The sequence below is a fragment of the Ictidomys tridecemlineatus genome, chromosome 16 (genome assembly GCF_052094955.1).
Source record: "Ictidomys tridecemlineatus isolate mIctTri1 chromosome 16, mIctTri1.hap1, whole genome shotgun sequence".
In the NCBI taxonomy this organism is placed as follows: Eukaryota; Metazoa; Chordata; class Mammalia; order Rodentia; family Sciuridae; genus Ictidomys; species Ictidomys tridecemlineatus.
Window position 1 is genome coordinate 53,617,160 of NC_135492.1, and position 19,418 is coordinate 53,636,577.

General features: G+C 56.3%; 1 protein-coding gene and 1 long non-coding RNA gene across 6 annotated transcripts in view; one reads left to right on the forward strand and one right to left on the reverse strand.

Annotated features, from left to right (window-relative positions):
- Mitf (melanocyte inducing transcription factor) overlaps positions 1 to 19,418 on the reverse strand; it is a 178,901-nt gene that overhangs the window by 151,574 nt on the left and 7,909 nt on the right. The window lies entirely within an intron of this gene.
- Positions 11,666 to 14,408, forward strand: LOC144371194 (uncharacterized). Its single transcript, XR_013431392.1, has 2 exons — positions 11,666 to 13,102; positions 13,447 to 14,408. It is a non-coding gene; the product is annotated as an uncharacterized LOC144371194 (long non-coding RNA).

Consider the following 19,418-nt stretch of genomic DNA (forward strand, 5'->3'; position numbering starts at 1 on the left):
AAGAAATAAAAAGCCCAGTCTAGCCACATAGACCTGATCAGTCATAGGCCAAGCCTCCAAAACTTAAAAGAATGCTGACATCTTTGAGTTCTCGTTTCCACAAAGAGAACCTGAATAAAATCTCACAGGCTGTGGGTCTAGTTATCCCGGAATCACAAGACTCACCTATTCCGAATGCCCGATGATATGCCAAGCCCTGTGCAGCTGATAACCTCAGGAGGTGGGCACAGACGTCCAACACCAGTCGGTGGGGGAACCCCAAAGTCTGCCCCTTCGTCGTGGATGCTTTAACGCATGGAGTCATGTAATTGCCTAGTGTCTATGCACCGCCTGGCTGGGCCGAGGGTCTGGTCTAGAGCTGGGCTAAGTTCTACGAATACAACCGTGAACCCAACGGCTTCGCGCCCTGGCCTCGTGGATGTGGGAACCAGACGCTGAACAGAGAGACGCAGACAGATCGCATAAGTGGGAGCAAAGACAAGATGAGGCAGCCATGAAAGATCAGCCACCCGCGTCCGATGTGGGGCGCCCGCCACCTTACGACTGAGGCTGAGGGGTGAGCAGAAAGGGAACAGCGGGCAGCAAGCAGGTGCCCAGGACGGCGGCAGGAGCACAGGCGAAGGCCGAGAGTGGAGAGGGGAGGCAGGACGTGTGGTGCGGCCAGTGAGGACTCCTGACCCTGTTTCCGGCCCGGCCGCTCACTCTGCCCAGCACGTTCTCCCTCCTGGGCCTCGGTGTCCCCTCACTCTGGCCAGCACTGGAGTGGCCACTCACACCTGAGCCTCCCCACAGGGACAGCTCAGGTGCTGGAGGCCTGGCCTCATGCTTCCGAGGGCCATGGCGTGGCTCCCCACGGCAATGCTGCCCGGCAGGAAGGGCTCCGGCACCCCACTCCCCGGGCTGCCAAAGACACACTGGGGCCCAGGCTGGGTGAGGGACACCTCCCACCACTCAGGAAGTGGCCCCTCTAGGCTGCCCTAGGGGAGGCCAGACCCTGGGGTAGGTAATGCTGGGGCTCCCCGACTCTCACAGCGCACCCTGGAGGTTGGCTGGGGACAGGGAGGCCCTGCCGCTCCCCTCCACGGGGGAGGTCTAGAAGTGGCCGGCCGTGCCGCTCCCTGGGGCACCCAGACACTGCAGAAAGTGGGAGAAATATTCCAATGGAAGGAGAAGGTGGACAGTCCCCCGGGACACTCCTGAGTAACCAAAGACGGTCCCCAAGCCACCCTCTAGAGGACCTCCGTGGGCCACACGGCATGATGTAGCTCGAGGCAGAGCCAAATGGCTCAGGGACAGGAGAGAAGGAGCCAGGTCCACCCTGCCCTGGAGGCACTGGGTCCCACCGGCTGCTGGGAACATGCCCTGGAGGTCAGCTGGCCCGGGACCGCACAGGCCTCCAGCCGGCCAGGGCCGGGTGTCTTCTCCGTCACTGTCACTGCGAGGTAGGAAACGACCTTAACTGGGAGTTCTCCTGTTCAACTCCTTGAGGAAAGAGGCTGCGTGTCCTTGCCGTGTCCCAGCTGAGAGCCCAGGGCAACACTGGTCAGCTCTTGTCTCCTGGACTCTGAGGCACTGCCCAGCCCACGTGATGGAGCTTGCGGCCCGAGATCACCCACCCACGGGGTCTGCGAGAACCTCCAACATTAACGTGTGAAACTACTCCAGACTTCACCAAGTTTTCCATAGGAAACGACTGTGGGAATTTTATTTTTTTTAAATGAAACAGAGTTCAGCAAGAACATGTACGCATCTGTCAGGAGCCCCGAAGACTCAAAAGGACCAACCAGCCGCACGTGTGAAAGACTGAAACGCTTAGAAATTGGGGCCAGGGGCCACAGCTAATCCCGAGGGGCCAGATCAGAACCACTGGTCATCATCCGACCCACAAGCACTGCTTTACAGGAAGGGAAAACAAGTGACCCTCAGAACGCATCTGTCCCCACCTAGGGCAGGCCTGACCAGGACAATCTCCAAACTCGACACCACCGCGGTGAGGTCACTCCCCCGACTGCAGGTGCCGAGGCTGTCCCCATGGAAGTCCCCCACAGGGCTGCCTCTGCCCGGCCCCCTCCCCAGCCGACCTCCTGCCACTCCCCTCCTGCCCCGTGCCTGCAGGTCCAGCCATGGGGCTGCCGTGCTCTCCGCGGCAGGGACCCTGCGCTGACCTTGCCTTGTCTTTGTGGGGCCTTCTCAGCCACTGGGTTGTGGTTTGGTCTTGTTTTTTAGTATATTTGTTTCGTTGTCAATGAATGTTTATTTATAGGTGGTGCTGAGAAAGGAACCTACTGGCGGGTAGACTCAAACACGGCCCAGATCCAGGGACCTGAAGGGCCGTAACATTGCCTGGCAGAGCCGGGCAGCCCCTGTGGGCACCCTGGGAGCCATCAACCATCACCTGTGCCTGCCCCTGTGTGAACAGACACTCACTGACACCTGTGTCACAGTCAGAAAACCAAGGGGTGAAGTGTCCCCGTCACCGCAGACCCCTCTGAGGCTACGTGAGTTCAGACTGAAGGCAGCCGAGATGCCCTGAAAGGGACAGAGCAGAAATCCCTTCTGATGCTTCCCTGAGCCTCAGCACGGAGGGAAAGGACGGTTTGCTGAGGCTGGACACCCACGAGACGAGAGAGCTCCGAACCTTGCTGGCAGGCACGGGCCTTGCCCTTGAGCCTGAATGGCCGGCACAGCTGCACCTCCTGCTTCATGTCAATATAAAACGTGAAGCTCAATGATAGCTTCATGACAGATACATAAAGGAAGGTATTGCATGTGGCCAAAAACAAGGCGGTAGGAACTGCGGGTGGACGTTAAGGCCCACGGTATGTGGCCTGGCCATCAGGGAAGACATTCCCAGACTCACATCACAGTTTATGCTCTTTCACACTGAAGACCCCCACCAAGGTTTGCATCCAGGGTCCCCCTCGCCCACCAGTTCCTGAAAAGGGAAAGACATCCACGGGAACAACCTGTCCCAACTCGAGGGACAGGTGCCAGTCCTTGTTGACGAAGACGACACCCAGATCACCCAGGGCCTCACCAGTCTGCGAGGGAATTCAGAGCGCTAAGTACTCGCAGACCAGAGAACGGAAAGGTTCTCCGGGACCAGTCGGGTTCTCCACGCCACGTCTCCCAACCCCCACGGCCGCCTGTCACGGTTACGTCCGTTGCTGAAGGAGCCGGGGTGGCCTCGGCAAGTTGTGAAGCCAGGGACATTTTTAGTGACTTCTCGTGGAACCTTTATTTTTTCTTTTAATAGAAGGGAAAGCACTGGGAAAGAAGTCCTGAGAACAGTTCAGAGATGACCGTGATGGCTCCTCCTACAGGAGTCTAAACGTCCCCAGGTGGAGCTCAGTGGGCAGCGGGCATCCTCGGCAGCCACGCTCGCTCCAGGCACTGTGCTGGGTGGCGTGGGGGACCCTCCAGAACCCTTAAGGCCCTTAACTCTGACATGGGCCATAAACGAGAGCCATCCCCACAAGACCCCAGCCAAGCTGGCTCTCAATGTCAGGGCAGCAAGGGCTCAAGGTCAAGAGCTTGTGGTGGAATTCTGCCGTTGATTCTGCCCAACTGGAGTCAGAGATCACCGCAAGTGTTCATTCCAGAGAGATTTAAAAAAGGGAAAAGAAAACTCAAACTGAAATACAGTGACCTCAGTTGGTTCCAAGGGAACACCTGAGACAGTCCCTCATATCGCCCGAGTCCCTCCGGCCATCACATCGGTAGCGACAGCAGGTGTGTGACGGACATTTAGGAAACCGGCAGAGAAGGCACCCAGCCCCACCCACGTCGAGTTCCCGACTGTAAATCGACACCATAAACAGGCGCACGCCCGTGGGAGAAGAGGTGGTGGGCATTGACCGGGGTGTCCTATGGACTCCTGTCACGTCTCAGTCACGGGTTGCTTTCAAAACGGGGCCACTTCCAGGTCTTTGCTCTTGCTGGGCCTACGCCTGGAATGTCTCACTTTCCAAATGAAATCACCCTGACCTTCGCATGGTTTCCTCAAATGCTGTCCTCCAAGAAGCCACTTCTAAGAATCCACGCCTACGGCACTCGAGCGAGGCCACTCCGCCAAAGCCCGTTCCCTCTACCGCAGAGCCCCCAACCCGACCGCCTCTCACATGCATGCAGCCACTGGGACCCGGCTGTACCAGCCTGGACACTGCCCTCGCTGACCCTGCCTGCTGCCCCGCCGTTCCTCTTCTGGACGCTCCAAGAACCAAGAAGGTTTCCGAGGGCAGGAAGCACACTTTAACTCTCTCTTGCAGTGTGCGCCGTAGATGCTCAGTGAACACCGAGTGCATTGAAACACAATTCTTTAAAGCCTCCAAAGAATCAAGCAGCTTAAAAAAAAAAAAAGACCTACTTAAAAATTTATTTGAATTCTGAGTACATTGAAATCGCTCCAAGTTATTAACCCAACCACTCAACGTGTTTATATCCTACCTGGAAAACCAGGCCGACCACAGGAACAGCCCTGCCCGGTAGCCGACTTGCAGAGCGATGAGGTAATTTCCTTCCAGGATGATGAGGTTTTGGGGATTCTCTGGAATGCACACCTAGCCATGAATGCGTCATTGTTCACAGTGCCCTCTGGGCAGAAGCAACGTGGGACATTTCAGAATCGCCAGCTGCATCACGCTACGCACTCAGGTGTCAACATCAGCTCAGCCTGATGGTCCATGGCCCTCTCAGGGGCAATGGATCGGGAGGCAGTAGCTCTTTAGATCTCTTTAGATAGGTGCTCGAGAGTCCTGTGAGCATTCAGGCAAGGGTATCAGAAAAAATGAGAGCACAGGGCTGTTCTACTCCTAAACTAAGGGGCCAGATAAATAGGATAGGATGCCCAGGTAGATTAAAACTATGGCAAACAAAGAATAATTCTTTGGTCTAATATTTGGTACAACCATATATTTTTAAAGCATTCTTTATCAGAAATTGGAACTTAAATGGACATTCAGTATTTTGTCTGGCAAACGTACTCCTATCCCAAAAACTTATTATTAAGTCCTTGAGAATTGAGACGGGGGTGAGTTTTGTTTTGTTTGTACCATGGATGGAACCCAGGGGTGCTCTACCACTGAGCCACATTCCAGCCCTTTTTATATTTTATTGACAGACAGAGTCTCATTGAATTGCTTAGTGCCTCCCTGAGTTGCTGAGGCTGGCCTTGAACTCACAAGCCTCCTGCCTCAGCCTCCTCCTCTGCACCTGTGAATCATCAGATTTTTTTTTAAAACGCAAACACGTAGCGACAAATGTATCTGGTGAAGCAGTGGCTTTTGAAAAGAACAAAGCAGTCATCCCATAGCACTGCAGAACGTTCCCGAAAGCTCCGTGTCCGGATGGCAGGCAGAGCGGCCAGCCAGGTACGGAGTGCCGGCCAATCCCTCCGTGCACATGACCTCAGCTAAGTCTTCATTCACCCTTCCAAGGTGGGGACAATGACAGTGACCATCATTATTACTCTCTCACAGATAAGGAAGTCAAGACACAGAGAACAAGCTGCCCAATGCTGCAGAGCAGGTGTGCAGAGGCACAGACGCAGGCCGGTCATCTAACAGAGCCCTCCCATGAGGCCACCGCCTCACCTGACAAGAAACCTAGCAATTCACCCAAAGTCACACAGCCACTAATCAGGGCCACTGGGACTCGAACCCAGGGCAGTCTGAGTTCCAGCCCCAGCAGTCCCCCGCCCCTCCCAGCCAACCAAAATGGACAAAGTGCACCTCCCTCCCTAGCAAGGCCAGCAGCCATGCTGGAGTCCCGGCTCCGCCTGGAGTGGCTCTCCAGACCGTCCAGGTGATTCTGAGCCAGATGGGGAACAGGCGAACAGGCCCTCACTGACCTCTCTGCACCCAACCACCTCTGTGCTCTATGCCACCTACCCCACGTCCGTCCATCCTGCAGCCTGCAGGACAGTGCCTGCTCCTGGACATGAGTCCAGGCACCAGCACAACCTGGGGCACAGGCATGAAGGCCGAGGAGCAGCAGCCCCCAGAACAGCCTCGAGATCCCGTTCTGTGCCCAGGGAGCGAGAGAGCAGAGGCTTTTCTTCCTCCACGTAGGGCGTCGAGTTCAGGAAACAGGAGGATACCTGGAGCCTTCCCCGGAGCAGAGCCCCTCTGCCCGACTCCAGGTGCTCGTCCACCTCTGAAGGGGACAGGGCTGCTTTTAACTACTGAGTGTGCACACGGACGTGCCCAGCGCTCGCATGGACCTGAGGCTCACCTGCCTACTCCCTCAATCTCACAGCACATACCCCGGGGCACAGCGAGCGCGTGTCGGACTGTAAGTCTGCACAGGGACGGTCTGGATGGGCACTGGAGTCGTGCTTCTCGCCTCAGAGAGTGCCCTGCATCCACCACTGACAGCGAGGCTCCCGAGAGCAGGGACCAGGCCGGCAAGTCGGCACGGCCCCCAGGTGCTTGGTACAGGGAGGCCTGACGGCTTGAGGGGTGAACAAGTGAGCATCACTTGTCACCGGCAAACACCGTGCGCACAGCCTGTCACCCTCACTGCCCTGGGAACCTGTGACCAAGGTCACAGCCTAGCTCCAGGCTGCAGTGTGTGTTCTCACAGACACTCATCAGCACCATCCCAGCTGGCCTCTGGACACCAGGCCTGGCCACCCTCCAATCCACTCTGCACTTGGCAGCCAGAGCACTACCACCGTGCATGAGGCCGGCCACGCTCCCCGTGCCCAGCCACGTTCCCCCGTGTGCGTGCCTCCTCTCCCTCGCTGGGCAGTGATCTTTTGGTAAAGCTCACTTCCTGGGGACTCTGCTGCTCCCTGGGCCCCTCAGGACTGACCCGTCCGTCTTTGGGTCCTAAAGGAACAAGGAGAGGTCCAGGCCCACATTCATGTTACTGTGAGTTATCCGAAGGTGGAGCCACATCCTAGGGGCTGGCGGCCGGCCACCAGCGCAGTGTCCGTCGCACAGTGGATGTTCGGTGGTCATCTGCTTCAGAGGGCAAGAGTGGAAAACGGCATAGGACATCATTTCTTGGCGGGAAGATTCTGTCCGGACCCACTCACTAAGTTCTACCCACATGTGCTGAGCGCACCAGAAAACCTGTTGGTGGAGGCCGCGGGGCCCGCACCCAGCACTGCTTCTGTTTCACTAAGCACCTGCTGACCAAGGAGCTTCACGGAGCATCGCCCACGCACTTGGACTTGTGGTATCAAAAAGCAGAGAGGAAGGGAGATCAGAAGGGACCTCACAGACCAGCTCCGCCACTGCATCCTTGGTGAGTGCAGGGAGCTGGGCACTGAATTCACAAGGGCCAGGCCTGGGGGCCAGTCACCGTCCACCGTGAGCAGCCCCTGGAGGGAGCAGCAGACGCCACCACTCTCCCAGGCCTCGCCCCCACCTTCACTAGACACAGTAGGAGTCAGATTCCTGATAAAGGGAGGGTTCACAGCCTGCTGCGGCTAGTGGGTGGCCCAGCGGGGCCTGCACCCAGGCCTCCCAACACACCCACTCATCCCCTTGACGTTTACTGAGGAAATGCAAGGTCCAGCCTGTGCTAGCCCCTGGGATACAATGAGGAACGGAGCCAGGAGCGGTGGCACACGCCTGCAATCCCAGAGGCTCCGGAAGCTGAGGCAGGAGGATCTCAAGTTCAAAGCCATCCTCAGAAAGACGCTATCTCTAAATAAAATACAAAACAGGGCTGGGGATGGGTCTCAGTGGTGGAGTGCCCCTGAGTTCAATCCCTGGTACCAAATAAATAAATAAATAAATAAATTATGAACAGAAACAGTCACAGACACCCCTGGTGGCACATGCTGCTGACCGAGGCCTGGCCACAGCCCCTCTCGGGACCTCCTGGTGTGCTTCCCAGTCCCACCTTCCCTCTGCCACTAACCTCCCATTTTCTTCCATTTTCTTATGCGAGAGACACTACCTAGACAACTATCCAAACTTTAAAAAATAGCTCACCCAAACAATTTGACCAACTCATTTTCTTTCTTTCCCCCTTTTATGCTGTTTCTCCAGAGTTAAGAAAAGACTTCCAGTCAAACACACCACAGGGCTATCTGAACTATTTTCTGGATAGCGAGGCCACTCAAAATCTCGCACCACTCACCATCGCAACGTTGGAGCCAAGTGACAGCTACGTGCGCACAGAGCTCACAGCGCCAAGTCCCCGGGGGTCCAACAATGGCAACGCATCCTCAGACACCTGACTCCACCCTTCGCAGTGCTCACAATAAGGGGATTCTACTTCCATTCCTCATCCAAACCTTGGCACGGAGGCCACACTGAATCCTTCCATGTGGAAGACAACAGCAGAGGACCTGCCACCGCCACCGTGCATCCTGGGGACCCATATGACCCATGGTGCTTCTCTTCTCTTCTACCTTGTTTTCCTCTTTTAAAATGTGAAAGAAATTATTTAATATTTTTTTAAAAAAGGGAATGTTATTTCTTTAAAATCTTAAAATACTTTAGTCAGAGAAAAGAAAAAGTGACCCAAGATGGAAATATCTATACCTCTATCATTTTCACTGAAGACTCTCTGTTTGGACTCTGTGGGGCAAACATATGATTTCTCCAATTCACGTTGGTTTCCTAAATGCCAAGGCACCGAGTAGCCCTTATTTCCATAAAGGAAAAAGTCACATTCTGGCCTTATTCTAAACAGGACACCAGAAAACAAAACCAATACTGTGAACCAACGAATCTTAGCTAAAACTCATTGAAATAGTCCAAATGGTTTCCATTCCAGGGAAAAGAGAAACTCAGCAGTTTGAATATGCTGCTTTTTCGAAACACACAAAATAAGCAAAACGCCACCCGGGAAAGAACAAACGCTGAACCCTGCCCATCTCTGCTCCCGCAGGGGCTGCAGATCACAGCGCTGAGCAGGGCTCGTCCAGGTGGCTGCCCACGCGCCCCAGGACCAGGTTCCTGGGCCACCACCCACCCCACAAGGCAAGAGATGGGAAAGCCCGGGGCCCAGCCTCCACCAGCCGGAGCCAGGAGCGGAAATGCAGAGAAACCCGCGTTTGCCAGGGCCCAGCCATCAAGACCGTCAACAACGGCACCCGGAGGCTACGTGAGAACAGGGGGACCCAGTGAGGCGTTTCTCCAGGAGCAAAGGGCTCTGAAAACAATTCACATGAATGAATCAACCCAGTGAGTGCAGGGGGCTGGGCACTGGATTCAGAAGGGCCTCAAAACTCTCCGTAAGACCAACCCCATAGGTAACCCCCTGGGCTGGCCAAAGACCAGTAAAAATCTTCTGTATAAGGAAACTTATTTAAGGGAAGCACTGAAAAGCCTTCACCCAGGAGAGAAGACAGTCCAAAGGGCAAGGCACGGGTGAGAAAGCCCGGGGTCACCAGCGTCACCCCGAGCACCAAACCTGGAAGAGCAACAGAGAAAGGAAAAGTGCTTCACGGGCTTCGAGACAAGGAAATTCTCCCCAAATCTCCATCCTCCCACCCAACTCCAAAGAGCAGGAATTAGTCCAGAAAACGGCCAGAAGAGGAAGTGGTGTGCCTTTACAATTTCTGTAAATCCCCACCAGCTGTCATTTAAGAAAGTCAGTGACATCAGCACTTCTGGCGGAGCCGGCCGGGGTGGGAGAAGTACAAGTGCAGAATCATCCAAGAGGGGAAAGAACCCCGGGGCGACGGGGAGAGGCACGGGACGCGCAGGAGGTCGGGCGAGCACACGGAGCCCTGCAGGGACGGCTTCTGCCCTCCACGTACCAAGGCTGCCAAGAACCACACGCCAAGTGGAGGAGAAGCGCAAGCTCTCCAAACCCCGTCAAGAGACCCAGGGAACCCCAGAAAGTGCCCACAAGGGACCGAACAAGGGTGCACACAGCAGGGCAACGTCGCCATCCCTGGACCGTGAGGAGCAGGGTCAGCGTCCAATAAACACCAACACGCTAAAAAAGAAAAGGTGCTGCACGACCACCTTCCGCCAGTCCCACTGGCCATCCTCTGCTTTTCCTTCTTGAAGACAGGCACAGGTCAAATCCATGGGCTCCTGGGCACAAGCAGGGAAAACAAGCCGGGTCCAAACCACATGTACTTTCCAGGTGTCCCGTTTAGTTCAGAGACACTTTGGAAATAGGGCTGAGCGCCCACCACGAAAGGCTGACGGTGAGATTGTGCCAGGGTCAGAATCAAAGGGAGAGATGGCCACGCCAGGCCTGACGGATGGAAAACAGTCGAACGCACTCACCAGGGCCTCCCGGGCCCTCTGCCTCGACATCGAGTCCACTGGAGCGGCTCCGAAGGGAGATGGTTGCAGAGATGCGATCTCGGCCGCTCTGCCACACGCTACACACCTCTCAACGCCAGGAAGGCTGAATCGGAGATAGAGCGATAATTAATAGGCTCCTTGGCAGCAGGAGCAGGCTTCTTTAGCAAACCAGTAATTGCTGCCTACTTAAAATGACAGGGAATCCAGCCAGGGAGGAGGGCGGTGCTAATGATGGTAATCATGAAAGGTACAGCAGACTCCACATCAACAGGCTACCTGGCTGCCGCTCAAACTGCCTCCTTATCTTCAGATTCTGTGAAAAATGACAGCAGAGCCATTCAGCACCTCACAGAGCAGGGGAGGAGCCCCCAGGATCCCTTCAAGGAAAAGGTGCAAAGCTTCTGCCGGAACTGGGTCTCCGCTCCCCAAATCCTCCAGCCCCGGAAATGTCACCCAGAGTGAGAAGATGGAAATGACGGTCGATACGACGCCGTCGGTGGCGTACTGAGTTCTGACAGTGAAGAGCACCCTGGTGGGGACGCCCTCCAGGAAAGGAAAGGCTTGCTGCTCCGAGGTCCTCGGCTGGAGAGACCCAAGCCTGCTGGCCAGGGAGCTGGAGAGGAACTCTCCAGCCCGGAAAGAAGGCAGCTCCTCGGGCATCGGAAGTGACCACCCAACGTGGTGCATCTAGACAACCCCCCAGTGCCCACTGCCCACCGCAGCAAGGGTCAGCCTACCTCCAACATCTTCAGGGGCCCGGAGACGTGGAGAGGTGGGAACTCCGTCACTGGCCCTGGAGACGTCTGGGGAGAAGCCCGAGCAGCAGGCACATAGTTTCCCTGTGAGTCATGCTCCCCAAAACTCTCCATAAAACCAGCCCCATAGGTAAAGACCTGCTCTGTGCTCAAGAAAGCCCTGCTGGCCCTCGGATAGCGTGGCCAAGAACTGCCAGGTGGCCCTCCCAGGAGTGCGGTCACAGGGCTGAGGCTTTGGAGCTGGCTGACGGCTCAGCCCAGGAGTCCCTGTTGAGGATGACACCGCCCAGGGAGTTACAGACACACGGGAGACAAGGGGTCAGTGGCAGAGGTACAGGAAACTTGGATCACATTATGCGTTTCTTGGGCTGGGGCCATAGCTCAGTGGTGGAGGGCTTGCCTAGGGGCACTGGGTTCCATCCTCAGCACACACAAAAAAATAAACAAGTAGATAAATAAATAAAATAAAGATATGGTGTCCACCTATAACTTGCGTTTCTTGGTCTGAATGAGAACTGGGTCCTTTTTTCATTTTTATTGTTGGTCTTTCTCCTCTCCCGCGGGGAGGAAGGACACGTGACATTTATTCCAGGGATCTAACCCGTCACCGGGGGACCCTCTGAGTGCAGGGCTCACCGTGAAGGCCATCCACCAGGATCTTTATCACTTCCTCCTCCTCTCGGCGAGGTCATGACAGCCCTGGATTGAAAACATCTAACTCCGTGCTCTGCGGTGACTAACGCTCCGAGCAGCCGCATGTCAAGACCAAGTTATGCCTCGTTACACAACCTTGCGTTGATTCAAGAGCCCTGGCACGGCAAAGATAAACAGTCCAAACTGGAACCCACTGGCCTCGACTTAGGAAGACCCACAAGAAAAGCAATCATCCAGTCCAGGTCGGGGGGGGGGGGACCTCGGAGAAGACGGCTGAGATGGCGGGACTCGGGTCGGGTGGGTAGACCGGACGGCCCAGAGTCGCTGGTGGAGACATTGAAAGATCTTTAATAAGGACGGAGGAGAATCCACAGGGACACACCCTGTGCTTGGAAACGACCGGGCACCCACCAGCTCATCCTCTGCTACCTCCCTTGGAGAGTTCTCAGCCCGTCTCCCCGTCTCCCTTCCTGCATCAGAAACAGCTTTGGAAACCAAGGGCCCGGCAGCCAGGCAGGCCGGGAGCATCTTCAGCAGACGGCTCTATTTACTTTGGATTCGAAAGCTCCACCACACCCTGAATCCATTGTCTTGACTTCATCGGAAATACAGTGTGCTCCTCATTCCGTGGTCAACACCAGGCGTCGTCCTGCCTCTGCCTCTGACTCCCCCACACGGTGGCCCCCACTGCACAGTGGAGAGGGGCAGGTCTGAAGTTGGAGCGCCTGAGGTTTCAAGCTTGCTTCAGACCTTATGAAGGCAGCCAGGTGACAGGAGAGAGGCGGGCCTCAGTTTCTTCATCTATGAAATGGGATCCTCCCCGTCGTAGGAGATCTCCTCATACACAGCACCTTCCAGGTTCAATGCTGCACCTCGGTGACCGCAGGTGCCTTCGTGTCTCTGACCCACCTCCATCTGAACCAGTCATTTCTGCCGTTCGGCTTCTTGACTTTTCTAATGGAAGAAGTGTGAAAGATACTACACAGGCGTCTTCCTCGCCCCAAGACCAAGACAGACCAGGGACACAGACACACACCCAGCAGAGCCCTCTTGGTACCACCCAGGGAGACCTGGGAACCCAGAAGGCCATCTGCAGCGCTGATCCAGGGACACCTGTGACCAGGGCCTTAGACATGCCACACGCGGATGCTGTCATCACGGTGGTGACTCTGTGTTTTCTTGGTTGCTATTAAGCTGTGTGATCTGTGTCCTCTGCCACTTGAAGTGGCCACTGAAAACAATCCCCTCCTCCAGGAGAATTCCAAGCACTCCTAACATGGCTCTGGGGACGTTCACCACGGGGACTCTGCCGGTGACGGTGACGGGCTAAGCTGCCGTACCAGGGGTAGTCAGGCCACCACCTCTAAACTCTAGGCCCCAAGTGAGCCAGACCCAGGGACCTCGAAGCTGCCCACGCGGAATTCCTGAGCCACCTTCTGCTTCCCCTGGATTCTTCCACCCAGGCCTGTGAGTTCTGTTTCTCTGCCACCCCCACCCTCCCACGCCACCTTCCTACAGGAACTACGTCACAGTAAAAAGCACCGAAGGCGAACAGCGGAGCTTCCGTCAACTTTCAAGGTCCAGAAGGGAGGGGCCATTTTTATTGACAAACAAATGGGTAAAAATGCGAGGTCGGGTTCCTGGAAGAGCTGTCTTCACGTGGCCTCATGTTTAATCCACAATGTCTGAGCGCACATGTTTTAAAACGTTCTTCCCAGTGAGTGAGCTTTTAGGACCAGGGAAAGAACAGCTACAAAAATATAGCTGCAAAAACAAAAAAAGTTAATACCGTCAACTTTCACTATTCACAGATTCCCCGTCTGCAAATTCACCTACTTGCCCACGTGAACCTGCAAAGTCCAAAACCCAGCATCTGCAGCGTTTTCGGTTGATGGTGGACCCCGCGGGTCAGCGGGGCATGGAGAGCCAGGTGCGTGCCCAGCTGAGGTCCAGGAAGACAGTGGAGGCCTCCCCAGAGGGCCCTCGGGGTGTCCGGAGCCTGAGCGCTCTTTTCACAGGTGATCTCAGGACACCTTTTCTGCACTTGTGTGTTTTCCCATGGTGACTCCACTAGTCCTAAGGCCCCAGCACAGAGCTGAGCTGCTGTCCCCTGTCCCCAAGCGTCAGAAGGCTGAGACGGGTCCTGTGGGGAAGACCCAGGCTCGAGGACGAGTGGGCAGTGGTGAGCGAGGAGGCCCGGGAGGCAGCGTGGTCAGTGGTTCCTTTAAGCAGATGCACAGGGAGCAAAGCCATGCACTGATCAGCCGACACAGATGCCGTGACCAGAGGGACACGGAGGCCGGCCTTCGACTCCCTGGAAGCGCTGGCTCGGGGCCCACTGACCCGGTGTCTGCGGCGGACTCAGAGCGGCCATCTCTGAGCACAGGCATAGCTCAGTGACCATCACCTCTACTAACTCACGCTTGACATTTCTTTTTGTTTTATTTTGGGGGTTGGTTGTTGGGTTGGTTGTTTTGGGGTGCCAGGGATTGAGCCCCGGAATGCCACATCCCCAGGCCTTGATTTTATTTTTCCAGTTGGAGACCGAGTCTCACTGAGTTTCTTATGGCTCGCCAAGTTGTCAAGGCTGGCCTTAAACTTGCAATCCTCCTGCCTCAGCCTTCCAAGCTATTGAGATTACAGGTGTATGCTACAATGACTGCCTGGATTTTTCTTAAAATATACGTGATTTTCCATACGAAGCCTTCAAGTGAAGTAACCGCTAGAGGTTAACTTCAGTGAACATCAGTTTAAATATATTTATTTCTCCTGATGGCTGATATGACCCTCAAACTGGCTCTTTTCCCCTCCCCCAATGCCTCCCTGTCCTTCCGTGATGCCATCATCACTCAGCAGTCACCCATTTACCAAGGGGGGTAAGAGGTTCAGGCTCACCCTTCTTGCTCACCTCTGTCTCCTGACTTCGTATGTTCAGTCAATCTCAAATAGCATTGCACCTCACAGGGCACACTGAGTCTGCCTGAGAACGCTACAAATAATTCCCAAAACATGACTCTGAGAAAGGAGAGAAAGAGGCAGATCTCTCCACACCACCAAGTTACATGCCCAAGAAACACCCCGACCCTGAGCGCTTCCCACGTGCCTCTTCCTGCTCCCGTGGCTGGTTCACCCCAGCGTGGCTCCTGACTCCCAAGGCTGGCCTGCACAGCAGACCTAGAGCTGGGAGTCCTCTCTCCCACCAGACCCACACGGGGCCCACCCTCTCCTGTGCTCAGGGCTCTCCAGACACCCGCGGGTGCTCACCCCGCAGCACCTAGCCCGAGGGTCTCTGGCTGTCGTGTTTGTTTACTTCAATCACGTGAAAAAAGGAAAACTGTCACTGTCCTTCTGTAGGACATTCAGAATGGGACCTACTGGACCGTGAGGAGCTGGGATCACTGGTAAGGCTGAACAGAGGGTGCACGACGCTCAAAGAGCCGCCTCGAGAATCCGACCTGAGTCCTCTCTGCTCCCCTAGAGTCCACGTGCCTCGACAGGATCCGATCCCGTTCCTCTGCAGACAGCGCTTGATGGCTGGGGACGTGGGCTGGGGAGTGCTGGGCCACAACCCGTGCTGGAGAGGGTCTGAAAACACGCTGCAAACTGGTGCTGGCTGAAGCAGGGGAGAGCGCAGGGACTCTCGGGGACTTCACAGTGACCGCACAGTGTCGGCAGCGCCTCACAGAGCCGCGGGGCTGTGAGGAGCACTGGCCACGTCCTCCAGCCTAACGGGCCTCCAGATGCCAACAGCAGAGGAGCCCCCAAGTGACGCAGCCCAGGAAGCCAAGCGCCGCCGCAGCAGCAGCGGCCACCGCGTCCCCATCACAGGCAGGGCCTCTCCACCCGCTGGAGTCCTCGCATCGGAGGCTGAGTCAGCACCTGGTGTCACACCACAGGCCCTCGCTGTGCCCCAGAAAGGCATCCACAGAGAGCACAATGCCCAGAAGCACCCCCCGGGACCACGGTCACACTCAGGTCACCGTCCCTTCCTCTTTTTCCAGCGAGGAGCCTAACCACGGGGGTTTACATGGGAACTTGTGACAATCAAGCAAAAGAAACCGTCCCATCTGCCCGGGGTGGGGGCTCAAAGCTCAGATTCTAGTCTCATAAACGGCTACCCTTGCTGTTACCTAGGGAGGTCCCAGAAGGGCCCAGGCACCCGGGTCCTGCGGCTGGAGCGCCCAGGGCCTCTGGGCTGGTGTCGCATGAAGGTGACACGCAGAGAGGCCGCGGCGTCCAGAGCTGAGCGAGGCAGTTAGGACGCACACGGGACAGCAACACCGTGAGCTCCGCGGGCCTTGTGCACCCACTTGGTGCCGCCCCAGCCACATCTGCATTACGATGAGAGAGAGCACCTGGATGAGGACCCGCGGAGGAGGCTCACCTCCCTCCCACGCACCCTGCCACCATCTTAGTCAGTTCAGCTCAAAGGTCCTGCTGCTGACTGTCCACCTGGGGGTACGCAGGCCCCCGCGCTCCTGGGGGTCCTCTTCTTTTGCTGCCACTGCCCTCGAGTCATTCCCTCTGGGTTACGCTGCCCAAGTGGACTTTTAAATCCATTTCAAGTCAGACACCTAACTGTGACATGGATAGGAGGGTCACTGAGCGCTGCACCCACATTTCCTTTAATCAGGGTGACTGCCCTACATCTAGGATCCCATGTCCCCCCCCTCATGCCCTGCTAGCCCTGTGTCCAAACAGAGGACCCAAGAACAAGCCACTGAGGACACACAGCGAGGTGGCCCAGCTGGAATGACCATCAGTCTGAAGTTCAGAGACGGCTGGGGACTCCTGGCCAGCGACAGAGGCGACCAGTGTCTCCCCTCTGGAGAAGCCCAGCAGGCGGGTGGCAGATAAGGGGCCCTCCCAGCACTGACCCCGCCCCTCCCTCCCTCCCAGCGTCTGCCCCGGAACAGAGGGACGGTCCGGACAGCTCACGTGCCAGAGGGATGCGGCCGATGGCAGCCGTCCCGCCCCTCTGTTTTGGAAGCTCCCACACTCCACAGACGGTCTGGAATTCATTAAAGACGGGAAAACAGGCTGACAGTCGTATTTCAAGTTTTATTCAGCAGAAATTTTGTGAAAAACAATTCGGTCCGTGCGGAGGGACCCAAACCACCGTCTCCCTGTTTCTCAACCCAGTCTTCCAGTCAGGTGACGGCCGTCGGCTCGGGCTTCACCCCGGCAGAGTCCTGGTGGAGAGGGTCCCTCCGAGGTCACGCTTCCAGAAACAGACCCCACCTTGGGGATCCGAGCTGTCCCCACCCTTGGCATTTTGTCATTTGACCCACGATTCCTTTTCTGATCCAACATGGTCAGCTCGAGTATTCTGCCACCTCCCTCCGGGGGACGGCCTGAATACACATGACTGACACCCCACATCTTGGCAATGCTTTCTGCTTCGTGTTCTTTGAGCAACATCACCTGCTAGCAGCACCTGGGAGCAGTGGTTTCCGGGTGTGACCACTCCAGGCCCACAGAGAGACGCCTGTCAGAAATGCAGACCCTCAGCCCTTACCCGGGACCTCCTGAGTCAGTCCCAGAAGCCCCTGTGGCATTCGAGTTTGAGGATCACAGCCATCCTCCCTGAGCCACAAATCCCACATCTCCACAGTGCACACGCTTCGTAAAAAGAACAGAGTGTGGTGGGTACTGTCAGATGAGAGGCCATTGGCGACCGTGGATAAGAGCTGCCTGCTGGTTACAATTTTTTAAAAAAGGAAAGTTCTCTCTAGAAAGTAAGTTATCAGGTCTGCACAAGTGATCAGCGCAGCAGCCAGGCAAGTCCAGGGGTGCACTGTGCCTTGCCAGGGTGACCCTCCCTGTAGCCAACCCTGTGACAAGTTCCTCACTCCTGGGGCCGCGGGACTGAACCGCACGGGCTGGAACATGTGAAAGGCATGTGACAAGAATTTGGAAAAGAGATAATCAACAGGAGAAATAGAAGCGTCCACTAGGAGAGCTACACCAGGAAGAATCGGCGGCCAACCAGAACCACTTAGAAAGATGCCAGGTACCGGTGAAGCAGCAGGGAGAGATCTCCACCCCAAAAACAAACCCCAGGGGGCGGCCTTGCGACTTGGCTCCCGGTAAATCATGCATCTGAGTGATGCTGACCCTGGGACCAAGCAAGGAGGGTGGCCCTCTCATTCATTTCTAAATGGTCACTGTCACTGGAGCTGCATTCCAAGGTGCATTCCGAGGTGCCATGGCTGAGCATTGACTCACCCGGCACCCACCTAGATAAAAGCATGATTAGGGGATGACCGAGGGAAATGACTGAGCCCTGACGATGCACAGTCTGGTTCCAAAAAGTCTGCACTCTGACTGTCGGGCACACGACCAGCCCGTGCCCGGCCTCGTCCCCGAGGTGTCTGCACACGGGCGTGTTTTCATCTGGAGCGTCAGCAGGAATCACGCCAGCTGATGGCTTATACTTTCAGGGATTGCTTCACATGCGCTACTACAAACCCTGCCTTCAAAAATAAATAAATAGAAGTTGCAAGAACACACAGTCAGTGTCATGCTCTTCCCTGGCCAGTAAATGACCCTAACCAGCCAACACCGTCCGAATGTTTATCCTCGGTCATTCTCGGCCACAGGCATTGGGAACTGGCTGCAAAGGGCCAGGGTGTCGATGGCCTAGGTTTGGACGGTTCTGCTCTGCAGGTCCGGCCACAGAGCAGAGCTAAGGGTGGAATCACGCTTCACCCCCTTGCTGAAAAGCCTCCAAAGCTAAAGAAGAAAAACAGCAATAAAGCCGCTCCTTCTGACAGCGAGGCCTTTAGTACAGCCCGACCATGGACACACCTGCGAGCTGGTTCAAGGACATGACTTCAGAGTGCCGTCCCCACCAGTTTGGGAGAGGCCTCTTCCTGGCCAGAGGAACCCAGGTGCATCTCCTTCCACCAGGGGTCAAATCTCCAGCTAGGCAACGTGCGTTTGGAAAATGTGCTTCTTAGAACCCACGAGTCATTAGGAACCTGTCACAGCGAAGGCACCCGAGTGAGCGGTATTCCTGTCCCTCTGACGTTGCGTGCGTGACTTCCTGCAGGACCCCCCACGCTAGGTGAGCCTTCTCTGTCCCGCATCTTCTTCCCACTGAGGCAAGTCCTGCTGCCTGCAAGGAAATGCCCTCTGCAGGAACACGCACTGCAGCCCTGACCGTGGGGCCCAGCACTTTCTGATGCTGCCCCCAATCAGATGGGACAACTGACCACATGGGTCAGAGGACCTTGGGTGAGTGACTCATCGAGTCATGCCCCTGGGGGAGAGGGGTGGGTGGGGGGACGGTGAAGGCCACAGAGGCCTCCCTGAAGTTGCTCAATGAGCGGCCACTTCTTACAGAAGGACAGGACCCTACAGAGCTTCTCCAGACCCGTCACTCGCTCAGCGTGGGTCTCCCACAACCCCGGAGAGCTACCGTGCTGCGGGTCCCGGAGCCAGACAAGACAGCTAGTGGGGTCCAAGTGCTTTCAACAGCCGCTCGGAGAGGCTGCCTCCACCGCACAGCCCACCACCCGTGGAGTCCAGGTGGGCGGGTGCTGGGCTGCCGTGGGGGAGGAGCACTTCTTCTTTCGTTTCTGCTCCCACGCTGGCACTCTTGCCAGGGAGGACACGCAGCATGATCAGGGCTGAGGCCCAGGACAGGAATCATGTGGCTCTCCACCAGATGCCCCGGTGGGAGTGGGCGCTGGGTGGAACGATCTGGGATTTACTGTTGCACCCGGTCCCTTGGACCACTCCCTAACCCCCCAGAAGTAAAGGACCCAGTGTGAAGACC